Here is an 18,091-nt window from a genome sequence, read left to right as displayed (position 1 = left end):
CCACCATAAGTTGGGAGTTCGTTTTGACAAGCATCTCTATCATCTGCCACAAGGGGGACTTTGCAGACCAAACATTTTAATTTTGATTCCCATTTCGACATCTAGATCAATGACATCTTGTGCCAAGACGAGTCCACCCTCAAGGTGGAGCGGCAACACCTTATATTCCATCTGAGTACCCTGCAAACTGATTATATGAATATTGAATTCTCCTTCCAATAAACAAATTCACACCCCCACCCATCTTTATTCCGCACGCTCAACTTTCATTTCTGCTCACCAGCCTATGACTTTCCCCTGTGCCCCCGCTATCCCTTTCTCCTATTGATGACACCCCGATTATAACCATATAACAATCACAGCACGGAAACAGGCCATCTTTGCCCTCCCAGTCCGTGCCGAACCCTTAATCTCAGCTAGTCCCACCTACCCGCACTCAGCCCATAACCCTCCACTCATTTCCTGTCCATATACCTGTCCAATGTTACCTTAAATGAAACAACTGAACTGGCCTGTACTACTTCTACAGGAAGCTCATTCCACACAGCTATTACTCTCTGAGTAAAGAAATACCCCCTCGTGTTTCCCTTAAACTTCTGCCCCCTAACTCTCAAATCATGTCCTCTAGTTTGAATCTCCCCTACTCTCAATGGAAACAGCCTGTTCACGTCAACTCTATCTATCCCTTTCAAAATTTTAAATACCTCGATCAAATCCCCCCCTCTACCTTCTACGCTCCAATGAATAGAGACCTAACTTGTTCAACCTTTCTCTGTAACTTAATTGCTGAAACCCGGGTAACATCCTAGTAAATCGTCTCTGCACTCTCTCTAATTTATTGATATCTTTCCTATATTTCGGTGACCAGAACTGCACACAATATTCCAAATTTGGCCTTACCAATGCCTTGTACAAGTTTAGCATTACATCCCAACCTCTCTACTCAATGCTTTGATTTATAAAGGCCAGAGTTCCAAAAGCCCTCTTCACCACCCTATCTACATTAGACTCCACTTTCAGGGAAGTATTCTTTCATCTCCAACTATTGAACTGTCCTATACTTGACTTCGCCAATCTCCTCCAGGCGTGCGCCATTATCCTCTCCAATCTCTTTTATTCAGATCACTACCCCTACTCCTCAGTTATGAAGAATGCTCGTATTCCAAAATATCGACTTTTTACTCTTTTCTGTAGATACAGCCTGTTGTGCTGAATTCTTCTAGCATATTGAGAATGTTGCTTTGAATTTGCAACGTTTGCATTTTTTTGTGTTTAGTCGAACCATGGAACCATAGAGTACTACAACACAGTACAAGCTCGACGTTGCGCCGACTCTTTTAATCCCTAAAAGGAAGTACTAGCCACACTATCCCGTAACACTCTATATTTCTTTCATCCATGAACCTGACTAAGACGTTCTAAAATACCCCTAATGTTTTAGCCTCCACTACCATCTGTAGAAATGTATTACAGGCACCCACAACGCTCTGTGTAAAACAATTATCCCTGATATTTCCCCTAAACTTCCCACCCTTAACTTAGTACATATGCCACCCCGTGTTTGATATTAGTACCCTGGGAAATGGGTACTGACTATCCACCCTATCTATGCCTCTCATAATCTTGTAGACATCTATCTAGTCTCCTCAGTATTCTACGCTCCAAAGACAAAAGTCCCAGTTCCGCTAACCGTGCCTCACAAGACTTGTTTTCCTATCATGGCACCATGCTGGTAAATCTCCTCTGCACCTTTTACATAGCTTCCACATCCTTCCTATGATTAGGTGACCAGAATTGAACACAATACTCTAAGTGTGGTCTCACCAGAGATTTGTAGAGTTGCAACATGGCCTCTCTACTCTTGAACTCAACCCCCCTGTTACTGAAGCCTAGCGTCCCATAGGGCGTCTTAACTATCCTATCAACCTGTGCAGAGACCTTGAGAGATGTATGGGTTTGAACCTCAGGTCCCTTTTTTCATCCACACTCTTAAGTTACCTTTGGTTTGTCCTTCCAAAATGCATCACTTCGAACTTATCATGATTGAACTCCATCTGCCTCTTTACTACCCAACTGTACATCCTGTCTACATCCTCTTTCAACCTTCGACAGCCTAAAACTCCATCCACAACTGTTCCAATCTTCGTGTCGTCCACAAACTTACTCACCAATCCTTCCGCCTCTTCATCCCGATCATTTACAAAAATCACAAATAGCAGGTGTCCCAGAACAGATCCCTGCGGAACTCCACTAGTCACCGACCTCCAGGCAGAATAATTTCCTTCCACTACTACCCTCTGCTTTCTTCCTTTAAGCCAATATTTTATACAAACGCACAAGGTTCCACTGATTCTATGCCTCATGACTTTTTGGATGGGTCTCTCGTGAGGGACCTTGTCAAATGCCTTACTAAAATCCATGTCGACCACACCTACCGCCCTACCCGCATCAATTTATTTTGTTACCTCTTCAAAAAACTCAATTAGTCTCGTAATGCACGTTTAAGTTTGGTAATTACCGTTTAAAAAAAAAAAAACTATTTGGGATTTGTTGAGATTTCACCTGGAATATTGTGTAAAATCCCGCTCTCCCTACTAAAACGGGTTATACAGACCAAAGAACAAACTGCTCGAGAAACTCAATCGACCGGGCAGTATCTGTAGATGGAAATGAACCGTCAAAACTGCGGGCTGAGACCCTCCCTTTGGACTGAGAGTAGACGGGAAATATTCAGAGAGAAGAAGTGAGGCGTTCAGATGGGGCAGGAGCTGGGGAGTGGAAAGTGGATACAGGTGCGGGGGAGGTGGGACGGTGGAAGTAGTGATGGGGGTGGGAAGTGAGTTATGGGGCTGACACGGGGCTCAGAAATAGTCGCTAATTCCATGGAGTAATATGTAAGAAGTTAGAAAGTGTTTATTTTAGAAATTCACCAGACAACTTCCTGGAGGACGATGGAGATCAGTGATCGTTTTCGCATACAACAGAAGTTGGCAGATGTGCGGAAACCAAAGGGGTCGGGGAAATGAGGATTGGGCAGAAATATGTGGCTGAGATGGTGGAGCAGCCATCTTCTTGTGGATGTCAGAGGGGCTGAATGGCACCTTCTGCTGTTTCTCACTTGATGTTTCAGAATTCCTGCCCAGTGAGGCTGCGCAGGAATCTGAATAGAATTTGGTGTTTAGAAACATAGAAGTGATTTTAATGAAACCTGCACAATTCCTGTTCGTGTGGGCATTGTGTATCGGGCCGGAATGGGGATCGAACCCGTAACTCTGAGACCGGGAGGTGGATAGATGGTGATGGTGAAGATACAGAGGGAAAAATAAAAATCCAGCTGGTGTAAATATTAAATAACCAGTAAAATGCGGCAGGTCGGTGGGGCAGTATGTGAGGGGCGTTGGAGTAACAGACTCAGGTGAGAGACCCTCCACCCGTCACCTGATCCAGTTTCTCACTCCCATTTCAAACGCAGATCTACAGCATCTGCGGCTTTCGATTCCAAGGCTCCGCCCCCGCTCTCACAGACTCCGGATGGGCGGGGTTCTTTTTCCGTTCTCAGTTTAAGCGCATCGTCGGCTGGGAGCCGGATCGCTGTCTGCGGAACAAATTGATCAAGTTCTCATCAGTGAGTACTGAGGCCCGTCACTCAGGGTGAAATTATCGGTCGCGTTCACCCTGAGTGGGCAGACAGTCCCGTTTATTTCCTCGACCTCGCGGCCTCGTCCGCTTTCTTGGTTACAACCTGTCGTGCTCTGTCCGTGCTCTCTCACCGAACCGCCTGAGATGAGCCGCCGCTCAGCCCCTGGGGTTCTGGTCCCAGCAGTGGGAGGAGGTGGTGATGCCGAGATTAACCCCATGCATGAAGATGTACCTGGGGAACTAACTGCATCACCCGGCCGAGTATCGAATCGAAACTTCATCTGGGCCGATAATTGTTTTACATATTTCCAGCACACTGGAAGCGGCTGTTCGGCCCATTTTGTTCTTGCAGACGCAAGGGTTGAACAGAGTAATCCCAGCCTCGGGAGACAGATCCACGTCTATGCGTACTTTTATCAATCCTTCGTTCAGCCAGGACAGTGATATCCAGATCTCTGACGTCCTCTCGGGGGACTAGGAAGTGTATTTCCATCTCCTTCCATCACTACTGATTGCCGAACCGCTGACAGTGTTTCCCGATATGTGACCCTATTAATGCGAGAATTAAGTCGTGTTCATTAATTCGGGTTTCCAGAAATTGTGTACACTCCGTCCAGAATTGCCAAAGGAGCAGCCCAGGCTGTCTAACATTTCCACACGTTTAAAATGGTGAATCTTTATTTGATTTTGCAGTACAGAGGTAGAGTGAAAATCGTCTCTTCGTTATTATCCACACAGGTCAATACATTGTGGCAGTACATTGAGGTAAAACATTACAGAATGTAACAAATCATTCTTGTTAAAGAGAAAGTGCAGTACAGGAAGATATGTGGTGCAAAGTCACATCGATTTAGACTGTGAAGTCAGGAGTCCACTCATCACAATGATCGATTATAAAGCCGAATGTACACCGTCCTTGACTGGTGGTGCGTTTCTGTTTTATTTTATCTTCACCCCTATGGAGCCTTAGAAGAGAGGATGTTCAGGGTTGCGGGGATCTTCCAATATGTTGGCTGCTTTACTGAGGCAGTGGGATGTATTGACCGAGTACATGGAGGGGAAGTAGGCTTCTATGATGTACGGAGCTGTGTCCCAAGTTCTCCGCTATTTCAATCAGTTAAGAGAAGAGCAGTAGCTGTGTGAAGATGTGAAGTATTGGGATGGGATACTTTGTGCAGTGCATTGATAAAGCATGTAGCGCAGAAAAGGACGTATACCAAAGTTCTGATTGTTTGTTCTGGCCTTGTTATATTGAAATATATTATCTAGCAGTGGGTATACTATTACTTCAATATCTGTGTATTGCGTGAGGACCGTTAAAGTTCGCCCTTGATCCCATTTTCCTATCTGGATCCATCTGTTCATCCCCTGCCGATCTTGTTCAATCTCTGTAACCCACCACCTCAGTGATATATATCAACAATCTTGTGCAACCTCTGTCCAGCCTCTATCCCACCAACTCAGTGATATGTATCAACTATCTAGTCAATCTCTTTCCAGCCTGCATCCCATCATATATATCAAACATCCTGATCAACATCGACCCAGCCGGTATCGCATTGCTGTAATGATATATTTCAGCAATCTCTCTTTCAAACTTTCTCTTCATTGTGAAGTTTTGTTTTGTATCTTTTCCAGAATTGTTTTTATGCTAACGAGGAATACCAGAGGTTTAATTGAACACAACACGTGGCAGCCATTTCAATTTTAGTTTCACCCTTACAAAGTGGCTGCAGTGTTAATCTTTGTCATAATTTAGCTCATAGCATCAGATGTTGAATTTGATCTTTCGTTTTTCTGTTATTTTCAGTGAGCCACTTCCTCCGTTTCCAGGGTAACAGCCCGTCAAGGGTAAGAGCTGAAACAGGTGTTTCACATTTTTTTGCTCTGTGGTTACCGCCTCTCAGCGTAGACACAGTGGCCTCAGGAGCAAATGTAACAGAATGATAGTGAGAGGAAAGGGTGCGGTGACTATTAACTGTATGGGATGAGTTCCAGCAAGGTTAGAATAAACTGAAAGCAAGCAAGTTGGTTGAGGTAGGGGGCCATTTGCAGTTTAGGGTGTGGATGATGTTTTACAATCAGTTACCATCTGTACATTAAAATGAAGAGGGAGAAAATATTACAGTTGCAGGAAATTTGAAATAAGGGGGAGAGAATACTAGAGATGTTCAGCAGATCGGCTGCATTTCGGACAGTCTCAGTTCCGGACTAGGTCTTCCACCATTTGTCCTGTCAGAGTTTTAGTTTGATGTACTGAGTTCCCAGCAATTTTTACTTCATAATTTCACATTTTGTTCCTGCTTCACTGCAGAAAACATGGCAGCCGCCCCAAAAGCTTCTTTGATTTGGTGACTCTGAGGATGTGGAACTGGCATTATACGGGCTTCAGTCCATGTTGGTAATTCAACCTCTGGGATCAGAATTTCCCCAGTCTGCAGTGAAGCTGAAGTCTCGGGCGCTTAATATTGGTTATGGGGAAATCATCGTCTACACTTCCCAATAGGACATCCTATCTGTCAAGTATTTTGGAGATTATTTAAGAGTTAACAGAGGGGTTGGGTGAAGTTGGGAATTAATGTTGTCCATATGGACTTTGGTAAAGTCTGTAACAAGATCCCGCATGGCAGCTGATCGGGAAGTTTCGGTCATGTGGGATTCACGGGGAGCTGGCGAGGTGGTTTCACACTGGGTTCGAGAACAAGAAGCAGAGGAAGCTGATTGAAGATGGTTTTAGCGAATGGAGGCCTGTGGCGAGTGGGATGTGTGTGTCAGTGTCGAGACCTCTGTAATTCACTAATGATGCCATTGATTTATATATGAATGTACATGGCACGATTAGCAAGTTTGAATTAAACTGATTTAAATTGAACTGATTTCTTACATCCTTCACATTCATGAGGAGTTAAAATCTTTACAATACGTCTCAGTTTAAATGTGCCATGTGCAATCAAAGTAATTTATAATTAATTGGACAGCCCATACAATATAGAGTCCACTCACATCAGCGTCAGTTAATTGCTCTGATGGCCTTTTGGAAAAAGCTGTCCCGTAACCTGCTGGCCCTGGCTTTTATGCTGCAGTACCTCTTCTCGGATGGGAGCCGCTGAGACAGTTTGTGGTTGGGTTGATTCTGGTCCCCAATGGTCTTTCGGACCCTTTTTACACACGTGCCCTTGTATATGCCCTCAATCATGGGAAGTTAACTATAGATACGATGGACTGACCGCATTACACTCTGCAGAGTCATGCGACGGAGAGGTACAGTTCCTATACTAGGCAGTGATGCAGCCAGTAAGGATGCGCTCAATTGTGCGATTAGAGAAGATTCTTCGGATTTAGTGGCTGATATCGAACTTCCTCAACCGTCTGAGGTAAAAGAGACGCTTTTGTGCCTTTCTCACCACACAACTGCTGATAACAGATCACGTAAGCTCCTTGGTGAAGTGCATGCCAAGGAATATAAAGCTGTTTACTCTCTGCCCCCGGATCCATTGATGTCAATAGGGGTTAGCCCGTCTCCGATCCTCCTGTAATCCACAACCAGCTCCTTTGTGTTTGTGACATTGAGGGAAAGGTTTTTATTTGCCACCACTGTATCAGAGAGATGACCTCTTCCCTGTAGGCCACACCATTACTGCTTCAGAGGAGACCAATCAATGCAGTTGTGGGTTGCGACACAGTTATGGGTATACAGTGAGACTAAATTAGGGAGACTAGTTGATAAGGCAACACGTGACATTGAATTTCAAAGACATCTTGGCCAGTTATGGAGATTGACTGATGAATGGCAAATAGTTTTCAACTTGAACAACTGACAGATGTTGCCTTTTGGACAGTAAAACTAGGTGGAGCTGGCATAGTGAATGGAAGGGCACCAAGTGTTGTGGAACAGAGCGACCTGGGAGGACAGGTTCACTGAAAGCGGACCTGCAGGTTTAGGGGTGAAAAAGAAGGCTCTAGTCATGCTGGCCTTCATCATTTAGGTCAATGAGTTCCGGATTATGGGCATTATGTTGCAATTATAAAAATTGTCGGTGTGTCTACTCGGTGTATTATGTACAGTTGTGTTCACCCTGCTGTAGGAAAGATATTATCAGTCTAAAGAGGGTGCAGACGAGATTGCAGAAGATGTTGCCTGGACTAGGGGGCCAAGTCATAAGAAGTGGATAGACGAGCTGCATTTTTATTCCAGAGGAGAATGAGGGTGACATTGTAGGAGTTTGTGAAATCAAGAGGGAGTATAGATAATATGGTTGATTGTGGTATTTTACACAGGGTTCAAGATTCAAAATTTTTTAATGTCATTCCAGTACACCAGCGTAAAGGATAACAAGATATTTTTACTGTGGATCCAAAGCAAGACATAAAAAAGAAACAAAACGTTAGATACCACAATAATAAACAAAACACAATGCCTAAACTATGATAGCTTAGAATCATTGATCGTATGTCCCTAAAGTGCTGGTAGGCATAGGAGTTTCTGGACATACGGAGACTGACATTGATGGTATGTCCATAAAGTGACGTTATATACAGGATTGTCTGGACATGTGGAGACGGGAATTGATACTATGTCCACAAAGTAATGTCAGGCACAGGTGTGTCTGGGCATCCGGAGACTGGTATTCATTTTCTGTCCATAAAGTTACTTTCGGCACAGGAGTGTCTAGAACCGTTACAAAATGTTGAACTTGTACTGGGTGGGGTGTGCAGGATGGATTAGTGAGTAGTGGTGTTGATCAGGCTTACTGCTTGTGGAAAATAACTGTTTGTGAGCCTGATTGTCCTGGCGTGGATGTTATAGATCCACAATTCCTTTAAAGTAGCACGAAGGTCGTAAAGAGAGTTTTGGGCATATTGACATTTATAACGCAGGCTGTCTGGAAGAGGGGTTGGGATGTTAATGCTAAAGTTGTAAAAGACACTGTGATTCCAAAATATGCAGAACTGTGTGCGGTTCCGGTCAGCTACTGGGAGGAAATATATCGATAAGCGTGAAAGAGTGCAGAGAAAATTACAGGGGCATTGCTGGTGTTTCAGGAAATAATTATAGTGATATGTTCAACAGGTTAGAACATGATTAACTGAAATACTTGGGAATGAGGGGGTATTCTAGCAGAGTTCCAAAATTTCTATGCCATTTGCCCATACAATTAAAAGAAGGTCAATGGACCTCAGGTCCGGAACCCCTGCTAGAGATATTGACATCTCTGATGGTATAAATACGGTAAACGCAGGTAGGTATTTCCCCTCAGGTGGGGTAGGATCGTCGATTTAGGGCTAAAAGTGACACATTTAACGGGGATCTGAGGGGGAAACTACTTCACTCTGAGGGGATTAGTTCCCAGCAGAGGTAACAGATGAAAGTACAATTTTAGTATTTGAGAGATGCTTGGTTGCGTATATGGATGAGAGAGATATGGATGGCTATGGTCTGGGTGCAGGGTGATAGGGCCACACCGAACACGGCACGGACTGGATGGGCTAACAATACTGTGTCTGTCCAGTAAGGGCTCTATGGAGCTAAATTGAAATTTTTACACATAATCGACATTTGTTGCAGACGTGTCGTATCCAACAGTGTGTTTTTATTTCGGACAAGCGTCTGCACTGCTGAGAGTTTTTGTAGAGCTGAAACTACCGTGAGGTTTACTGAATGCACCTCGAAATGGTTAAAGACAACCACTGGAATTTGGAAGTGTTGAGCATGTTTATCTGTCTCTGGTTGCTGACTCTCAGCGGAGAGAGAGTGGACTGAGATACGAGGATGCTTTGAGCATTTATCTATCTGTCAGTGGGAGTCAAACAGAAATTCAAGATGCTGAAGATAGAACAGAACACGGAGCAGTACATTACAGGGACAGACCATTCGGCCATAATTGTGTGCCAAACTAGCTGAAAAGTTAGTTTCAAAAAAGCTAATGACACCTATCTACACAATGTTCACATCCTCTCAATCCTCCTGACATTTTTCTTAGAAACTAAACGTTTCTTTGAAGCCCCCAGTGTATTTTCTTCTACTACCATAACAGGCAGTGCATTCCAAGCATCCGCACCTCTCTGAGTAGAACAACGTACCCTCACATTTCCTTTCTTTTCATCTGCTCCCTCACACCTTCATTGCATGACCTCTGGTATTAGACATTTCTAACCAGCGAAAATATACTCTATGTCTGCTCTATCAATGTATTTCATAATCTTATAAACCTCTACCAGATCCTCCCTTAGTCCCCACCGCTCTGTGGAGAACAACCGATGATTTTGTACTAGAAACTGGATGATGTTTGAATCCATTCTAACGAACGGTCGGGAAATCGAATCAATAACTTTTTTTGCCGTCTCCGCCAACTGTTCCTTACATGCTGGGCGTTTCTAGTAATTTTAGTTTCTGTTTATTACATCCATCTTGGAACATTTTAAATCTCCTCAGAATGGATCAGTGCACCGGCGCTCATTTTGTGAGATCTGATAAAAAAAATGAAGAAACCAGAGCTTTTCCCGGTACATTATGCCCTCAGCTGTCCTGTTTTCCCCTGGAAATTTGTGCAGTACAGTTGTTGATAACAATGTTCACAAGATTACTCTGAGCAATGACAAGCATCACCCATGTAGTGCATTTGATGGCCGAGGCGCTGTGTTCAGTGGAATTCAAAGGGATAGTGGTTAAGGGTTGCTGGGGGGAGGGAGTTAGGACAGGATTTATTTTTTACACCAAATGAATAAAAACAAGTCTGGATTCAGTGGGATCGTAGAGAGTGTTTTGATTAGAGGGAAGTTCCGGGATCTGCGAGTACTGCCTCAGGATGAATAGGCATCACTTTAAATCTGAGATGAGAGAAATTACTTCAGCCAAGGATTGGTTGAGATGTAGAATTTGTTACTACAGAGAGTGGTGGAGGCGATCGTAGGGTATATTTATGTTCTGGATTGCTAAATAGATCGAGCAAGTATACTGTGCTGGAAAAAAAATCCTCCATGATTGATTATGGAGCAGACAAGAATGATCGAATTCTAGTCTAATTCACCTAAAAAAACACCTAATTCTACACCTCGGTATTATGACTTCTATCTTATACTATGACTGAACGATGATCCCATCAGAAACAAGAGAAAATCTTCAGATGCTTGGATCTATGGAACAGAGTAGTGTCGACGTACGGAGGCTGCCTGCTCTGATGAGTTACTCCAGCATTTTGCGTGTGGTATTTTGTATCCCATGTCAGGTTTTGTAAAGTGTGAGGGACATTTCCGGAATTCTTCAATCGGGTCCTGATATATGCGTTCAAGATTTAAGTTTCAGATTAATGCTTTGTTCTCGTATGTATTCGTAGCATACTTCATTATCTGTCTGGTTAAATTTAGACCTGTGAGGTTTATTGGAATAAAAGCTCACGACTGGCAGAAAAAAAAAACAACAACTGAAGACGAGGCAATAGCAACAAGTGAACTTGACGGAGGATTGAGAACTTCAACTTGAGAGAACCCTTCTGACGTGGAATTTTCATTGAAATAGTCAGGGGAAAATCTGGTGAGTCTCATTTACTCTAACACTGGTCCTTTAGACATTATATACATATACAAGTGAAGGTACGGAATAGTTGTGCCCAAAATAACCAGTTATGTCTCTGTCAGACCCAGTTGCAATCACTCCCGTTCTGGTAATGTGCTTCCAGCAGACCAGCCCATTAAAACCACTCCCATTCTGTGTAAGTCGAATCCGGATAAAGTCACTCTGAGATGGTAAAAGTGCAAACTCCTTATTCCAAACATCCAGAGCTTAGTCAGTTTGTCGCTGATACTGGTGGGGTGGTAGGTGAAGACAAGTGGAACCCTTTCAGCCTTCAGGATCAAAGTATAATTCTCCGTAACTTCCGCCACCTCCTAGGGATCACACTACCAAACACATCTTTCCCTCCCCCTCTTCCTTCTTTCCTTCTTGTCCACTCGTGCCCCCCATCCTTTCCCACCGATCTCCCTCCTGGCACATCCTTGTAAGCGGAACAAGTACTGCATCTGCCCTTACACTTCCTCCGTCACCACCATTCAGGGCACTAGATGAGGCGAAACTTCACCTGTTAGTCGGCTGGTGTGGTATGCTGCATCCGATGCTCCAGGTGTGGCCTTTTATATATTGGTGAGACCCGACGCAGACTGGGAGACCGTTTCGCCGAACACCTTCGCTCTGTCCGCCAGAGAAAACAGGATCTCCCAGTGGCCACACATTTTAATTCCACATCCCATTCCCATTCTGATATGTTTATCCATGGCCTCCACTGCTGTCAAGATGAAGCCACAATCAGGTTGGAGGAACAACACCTTATATACCGGCTGGGTAGCCTCCAACCTGATGGCATGAACATTGACTTCTCTAACTTTATTAATGCCCCTTCTCCCCTTCCTACCCCATCACTGACACATTTTTTTTCTCTCTGCCCATCACTGTCTGTTCTCCATCTCCCTCTAGTGTTTCCTTCCCCTTTTCTTTCTTCCTAGGCCTCCCGTCCCATGATCCCTTCGCTTCTCCAGATCAGTATCCCTTTAGCCAATCACCTCTCCATCTCTTAGCTTCATCCCACCTCTCTGGTCTTCACCTACGATTTTGCATTTCCATCTTCCCCTCCTTCTTTCAACTCTCTTAGTATATTTCTTTTCAGTTAGTTGTGACGAAGGGTCTCGGCCCGAAACGTCGAAAGTGCTTCTCACTACAGATGCAGCCTGGCCTGCTGTGTTCCAGCAGCATTTTGTGTGTGTTGCTGTTTGAATTTCCAGCATTTGCAGATTTCCTCGCGTTAGACTTATTGGTAGTTGGAATAAATTCAGTCCATCTACTAAACACATCTATAATAACTAAGCAGTATTTATAGCACTCTACTCTAGGAAACTCAATAAAATCAACTTATAGACGTGAAAAAAGGTCCACACGTCAAGGGGGCCGTACCCGGTTTGCAGGGTAGAGTTTATAACCCATTCCCTCCTCTCTAGGTGTGTACAATCATGTATATAATCGAACAATATTGGTAGAAACTGTGTAGCAACACAAACCTGTACCGCTGGTGTGGTCCAAAGACCTAGGTTGAGGTATTTCTGGCACCCCATCTGGTCCCACTGTTTGCGCTACTCAGAGGCGTCCCGCTGAAAAGGACGTACCTCCCGCATGTCTGGCAACCCCTTTCTGCCTGAGTCACGGAAGGTTGATTGACGGGAACCCGAGCGGACTACAACTACCGAGGATTCTTCCTCACTTTTCGCTGTTCCATCCGCTAAGCATTGCCTTTATTGACTCGGTCGGACATGCGGGTCTGGGCCGCACATTTAATAATAGCCAAAAATTGAGGTAGCTGTAAAGCGGTGAGTAAGTTGTTTACAAAGATGCCACTACTAATGGAGTGGCCAGAAGAAATTATGAATCCACTATGTTCCCAGAGATACCCGTAGTCATAAGCAGCTCCAAGTGCATAACGGCAGTCTGTGCCAACATTTGCACTTTTGTCTGTTGCTGGGATACAGGCACGAGACAGAGCAAACAGCTGAGCCTTCTGTGTGGAGACACAAACTACAAAAGAGGCCTGCTCAATTACTTCATTGTCCGTTAATATCGCATCGACAGAAAATCGTTTCCCTGCCGGATCCACAAAAGAGCTTCCATTCTCATAAAACGTTGCCTCGGTCTTGAGGCAGTATTGCGGAATGAATGGGAGAGTCTGCCCTTCTCTCACGTTAATCCGGACAGTGGGGCAGGTGGCTCGGCTGACTTAATGACCTGAAGTTACCCAGAGCTGGGGTACAACGTCAAGGGTTCGGTCAATATTAAAAGAGTGCATTATCAGATGTCCCGTCTTCAATGCAGACTCCTTCCAGTACTGGAGTTGGGCCTTGGCCAAGTCTTGCCAGTCTCTCTCGGTGCTGGAGGCTAGCTTCCTCACGGTGTAGGCAAGGAACCCAGGCTCCTTGGCTTGAACCCAGGGCAAAACCTAACGGAGGTATGGGGTACCACCAGTCCTGTCTGTCACCAAAGGAAATCCAGAACTTCGGCCAGTAATGCACTGCCCTCTTTTCCTTTAACCTCTTCAATCACTGTATCTGGGAACTGCGGTCCCTCGAAGTGTGCATAATATTATCTTCCCTCATTTGAGCAACCCGGAGGTTCATAGAACAGAGTCATATGAGAGTCGGCCCCTAGCAGAAGGCGTTAAAAAGCAGTGGAGCAGAGAATAATTGACCACTATTGGGTTGTCGGAAACTGGAAAAGTTGTCGGTTGTTCATTAGTTCCAGCGTGATGTCCTTTTCCACGCACAGAATCTCGATATCCAAAGGATAGAGTAAGTCTCCCCCTGCTAGATTACACCCCGACTGCTGGTGACTGCAAATGAAACATCACATTGGATCCCGTGGAATTCGTCCTGCAGTTGCTGCGTACGTGAATGCGTACGTCCGTGCCTTGGAACCCAAGCAGAGTGATTGTAGCGTCTGATAGCTGGAATCCCTTTTTTGATATTATTTCACGGTCGACAGTGGTTGTCGTTGCCCCAATATCAATCATAAATAGAAATGGAATTCCAGCAACTTGCAATATTACATTGGGTTCTTCCTGAGGGGTGGTACTCACAGTAGGAAGCATCCTTGATTCTCAATTTCTAAACAGGTTGTTGTCCCCACCTGTCCCTTGGTAGGTTTTTGTTCCCATTTCTTATCCCCAGATATAATCCTCTTGCGACCAAGTTTTGCCAGTCACCCATTTTTGCTGGAGGCTTGTTACATCAAAATGTAGGCAAGGAGCCCTGAGGTCTTTGCATTGAACCCACAGCAAACCCTAACGGTATTATGGGGAACAACCAGCCCTGTTTGTCGCCAAAAGTAATCCGGAACTTCTGCCAGTAATGCACTGTCCTCTCTTCCTTTCACCTCTCCAATCACTGTGACGGGGAACTTCTGTCCCTAGAGGGGTGCATAACACTGGCTTTCCTCAATCCCCCCAGAATTCCACCCGCGGTGGCTGGGTATGTTAATGTGTGAGTTCCGTTCCTTAGAACCCAGACAGTGTGATTGTAGCATCTGATAGCTGGAATCCCTTTTCTGATACTATTTCCTGATCGAGAGTGTTTGTGTTTTCCCCCATGTCAATTGTAAATGGAATTTTAATTCCAGCAACTTGCAATATTACATTGGACTCTTCCTGAGGGGTGGTATTCACGGTAGGAATCTTCCCTGTTTGTCAATTTCTAAACGGGTTGTTGTCCCCACCTGTTCCTTGGTAGGTTTTTGTTCCCATTTCTGATCCCCAGATATAACCCGCTCGCGTCCTTCTTCCCACCGAACATATTCACTTTTAGTATTAGTTCCTTTCAGGATTGATCGGGATTCGAAAGCTCGGTCACAATAATATCTGAAAGCTTGTCATATTTGATTTCGGTCATTGTCAGGCCAATCCACATAATCTGTTTTAATCATGTTGCCTAACTTAGTTGGTCAGCATTGGAGCAGTACGGCAGTAAATGGGGGTGATCGATTCCCATTATTAAAGGCTTGGTCTTAATTCCCGGGGCTTAGGTTTGGATTCAAGTACTTCAGTGATGTTTTCAGTTTGCTGGAGAGCCCTTTCGAAGGCATGAATAATCTGATCTGTCTGTACAAGCTCATTATGGTTTCCTGCCTGTAACTCCTGATCGGTTTGGTATCTCAGTTCTGCCTTCCATTTCTGCCCCTTATCAGCTGAGAGAATCATGTAGCAGAGACCGAAAAAGTTTTGTGGGGTCACATTAAACATTTGAATAGTACTGTGAACATATTGAGAAAACTGTGCTGGATTTATTTTCTATCCGGGACCTGATTTATGATCATTATCATTTCTTGAGGCTTCCAGGGTGAATACACAGGAATCATTGAGGAATATTCCTCCACATACTCGTGGATTGGGCAGCATTCGGGTTAGCAATTGTCTTTGTAGAGCCATTAACTCTTGGATTTCATTGGGTTCTTCCCTTCCTGAGTCGGAATAATCCTCGGTATTCTCTTTCTGGATCTCAGGGTATAGGGTATTAATCGAGCGGCCATTATATCTGAGTACTGAGAGGATTGTGGTTCAGGATCACTGGGTGCACTCGGTCCCTGGTAAGGTAGGTAGGGGTTTACGATAGGTGCCTACTTCTCCACATGTTCACTGGCCTCGAACAGGTTGGGTATGCCAGACTTGGGTTCGGGATCCCTTGTTTCCCTATCAGTTCGATCTTTAGACTGACGATCCTGCCCTTCTTACCTGTCTAGGCCGGCCTTCGATTGATTATTGAATTTTCGTATAGAATTTTTCCTGCTCTCGTTGTCGGCGCCAATCCACTCATTCACACAGCAATTTTAGCGTCTTATAACATTTAGCTTTGCTGTAAATACCGCTCTCCCTTTGTCACATGCATTTTTCTTCCAACTTGCTAATAATGTAGTGTTCAACTTTGCATCTGCCTTACCCTTCCATTCCTCTATCAACAATTTCGACTTCTTTCCACAGTTCATCTACCATATCAAAGTTACTGTTTTTTTCATTAAGTAATGACCCAGGATACTCCAATCCTCCAGTGGCCACATTCCGTTCCCCAATTTCTTATTCAGCACTGCACTCAACATTCGCAAATCGTTTTCCTGGTCTGGAAAACTCTCCGTCATATTGTGTAGGGCTACACCTGACCCACTTATATCGCTCGACTGAAATTGACCCATGTTCTCTAAGTAATTTACCCGGCGCAAAGTCTCTCAATTAACAATCAGATAAGTTTACCCCGTACCGCCTACTGCTAATGAGTAACATTTTACCTACCTTTTACGTATCGCCCTTCAGATTCTTTCCCGATCCCGTCAAGGTATGCGATCAACCTGGGAAGAGGGACCGTACCACCAAAAGAACTAATGAATAGCGACAAAATATAAAATACCTATTCAGTCTCCGGTCGGTCTCCGCGGGCGCCTGAGTGGTCCATCCCTTACTCAGTCCGTCTGCTTGGCACTCCCTGTATTGGAATCCTGGCTGTGACGCGAAATGTGAGAGTTGAATCTGAATAAAACCCGAGAGACCAGCTTCTTATGACCACCACAGTTTATTGATCAATCTCCTGCAGGGGTTTGAAACCCAGTTACCAAAGGGAAGACACGTAAGTACTGCCACCATCTGACAAGTGGACTGACACAGACAGGATACAGCCGTAGATTTATACATAGTAAGTCCCATACGTTACTCTTGCAAGATGAACTGGTACGCCCACCAAGTCTGTTGTTGCAAAAGTTAATACTTAGATACGAGAGTTCACAAAATGAAAGTTTTAATTAAAGAAGAATGCATTTTCCAATCCTTATCAGTTCTTCCCTTTGCAAGTCCCTTACTTACTTACAGAGAGATGTTCATTCCTTATCAGCAAGTCCTCCTTCGTTTACTCAAACGAGGGTACAATATTTAATGTTATCAGTGCTCAATGTCTTTCGGCAAGCTACAGAGAACTGATAATGAGCCTGTCTTAGCTAACTGCTGAAGACAGAGTTTACTTCAGTTCAAAAATACCTATTCAGTCCCAATTATTCTTTTAGGCAGAGGTTACACGGGTTCAAAATGATTTTCTATATATCCTCAATTCTTCAGGAGAGTTGAGGAGAAATATTTATGTCCAATATAGAAACTGGTGTCACCTGTGTATATTGTAGTGATGCAAAGGTTGCTGGAGAATATCCAAGTGCGAAGAAGTAGACTGATATCTGGAAATCTGACTTTTTAACGTATTTTAGCAAACAAACCACATATGGACAATGTGCAGAAGCTCCGGTGAGAGAATACTTCATCACCCATTATAGCACTGTTACATAGGTTGTGTGAGAGTGCAGATAAACTCGCTCGAAAACAGAGGAGGTCAAAGCTCTTATTGGCAGTGCTTTGCCAGTTTTTAAAATGAACACCTCTATATCTAAAATTTATTGTGCACATGTTGTCAGTGGTTTAAGAATGCACAGTACAGGCTTTATCTGCACACTGGTTATTACAAGTTAGAGGTGTCGTTGGTTGATCCGCAAGATGTGCATCCAGCTGCAGCTTGGAAAACTGCACTTTAAGGATTTGGAACAGGAAATGGATGAATTCCGGATCATCCTGGAGTCGGAGAGGGTGATAGTTATGACATGAAGAGAGGTGAGTTACACCCAAGTTGCAGGACACAGGGAACTGGGTGAGAGTCAGGAAAAGGATGAGGTTAAGCGGCCCTGACAGAATACGCTAGTAGCCATCGCACTTAACAACAGGTGAACACTTTGGAAAATGTTCTGGGGATTACCTGACAGAGGAAATTGAAATTGGTGATCGGGGATTCGATAGTTAGGGGGCAGAAACAGATAAGCCTTAAACCCTGCTCCTTCACCTGGACACCTGGGCCTTCTACCTGCAATCGATCTTTTTATCTCCAACTGTCGCCGAAACATCGA

The sequence above is a fragment of the Hypanus sabinus genome, chromosome 18 (assembly GCF_030144855.1).
Source record: "Hypanus sabinus isolate sHypSab1 chromosome 18, sHypSab1.hap1, whole genome shotgun sequence".
Classification (NCBI taxonomy): domain Eukaryota; kingdom Metazoa; phylum Chordata; class Chondrichthyes; order Myliobatiformes; family Dasyatidae; genus Hypanus; species Hypanus sabinus.
This window is presented reverse-complemented; position numbering follows the sequence as displayed.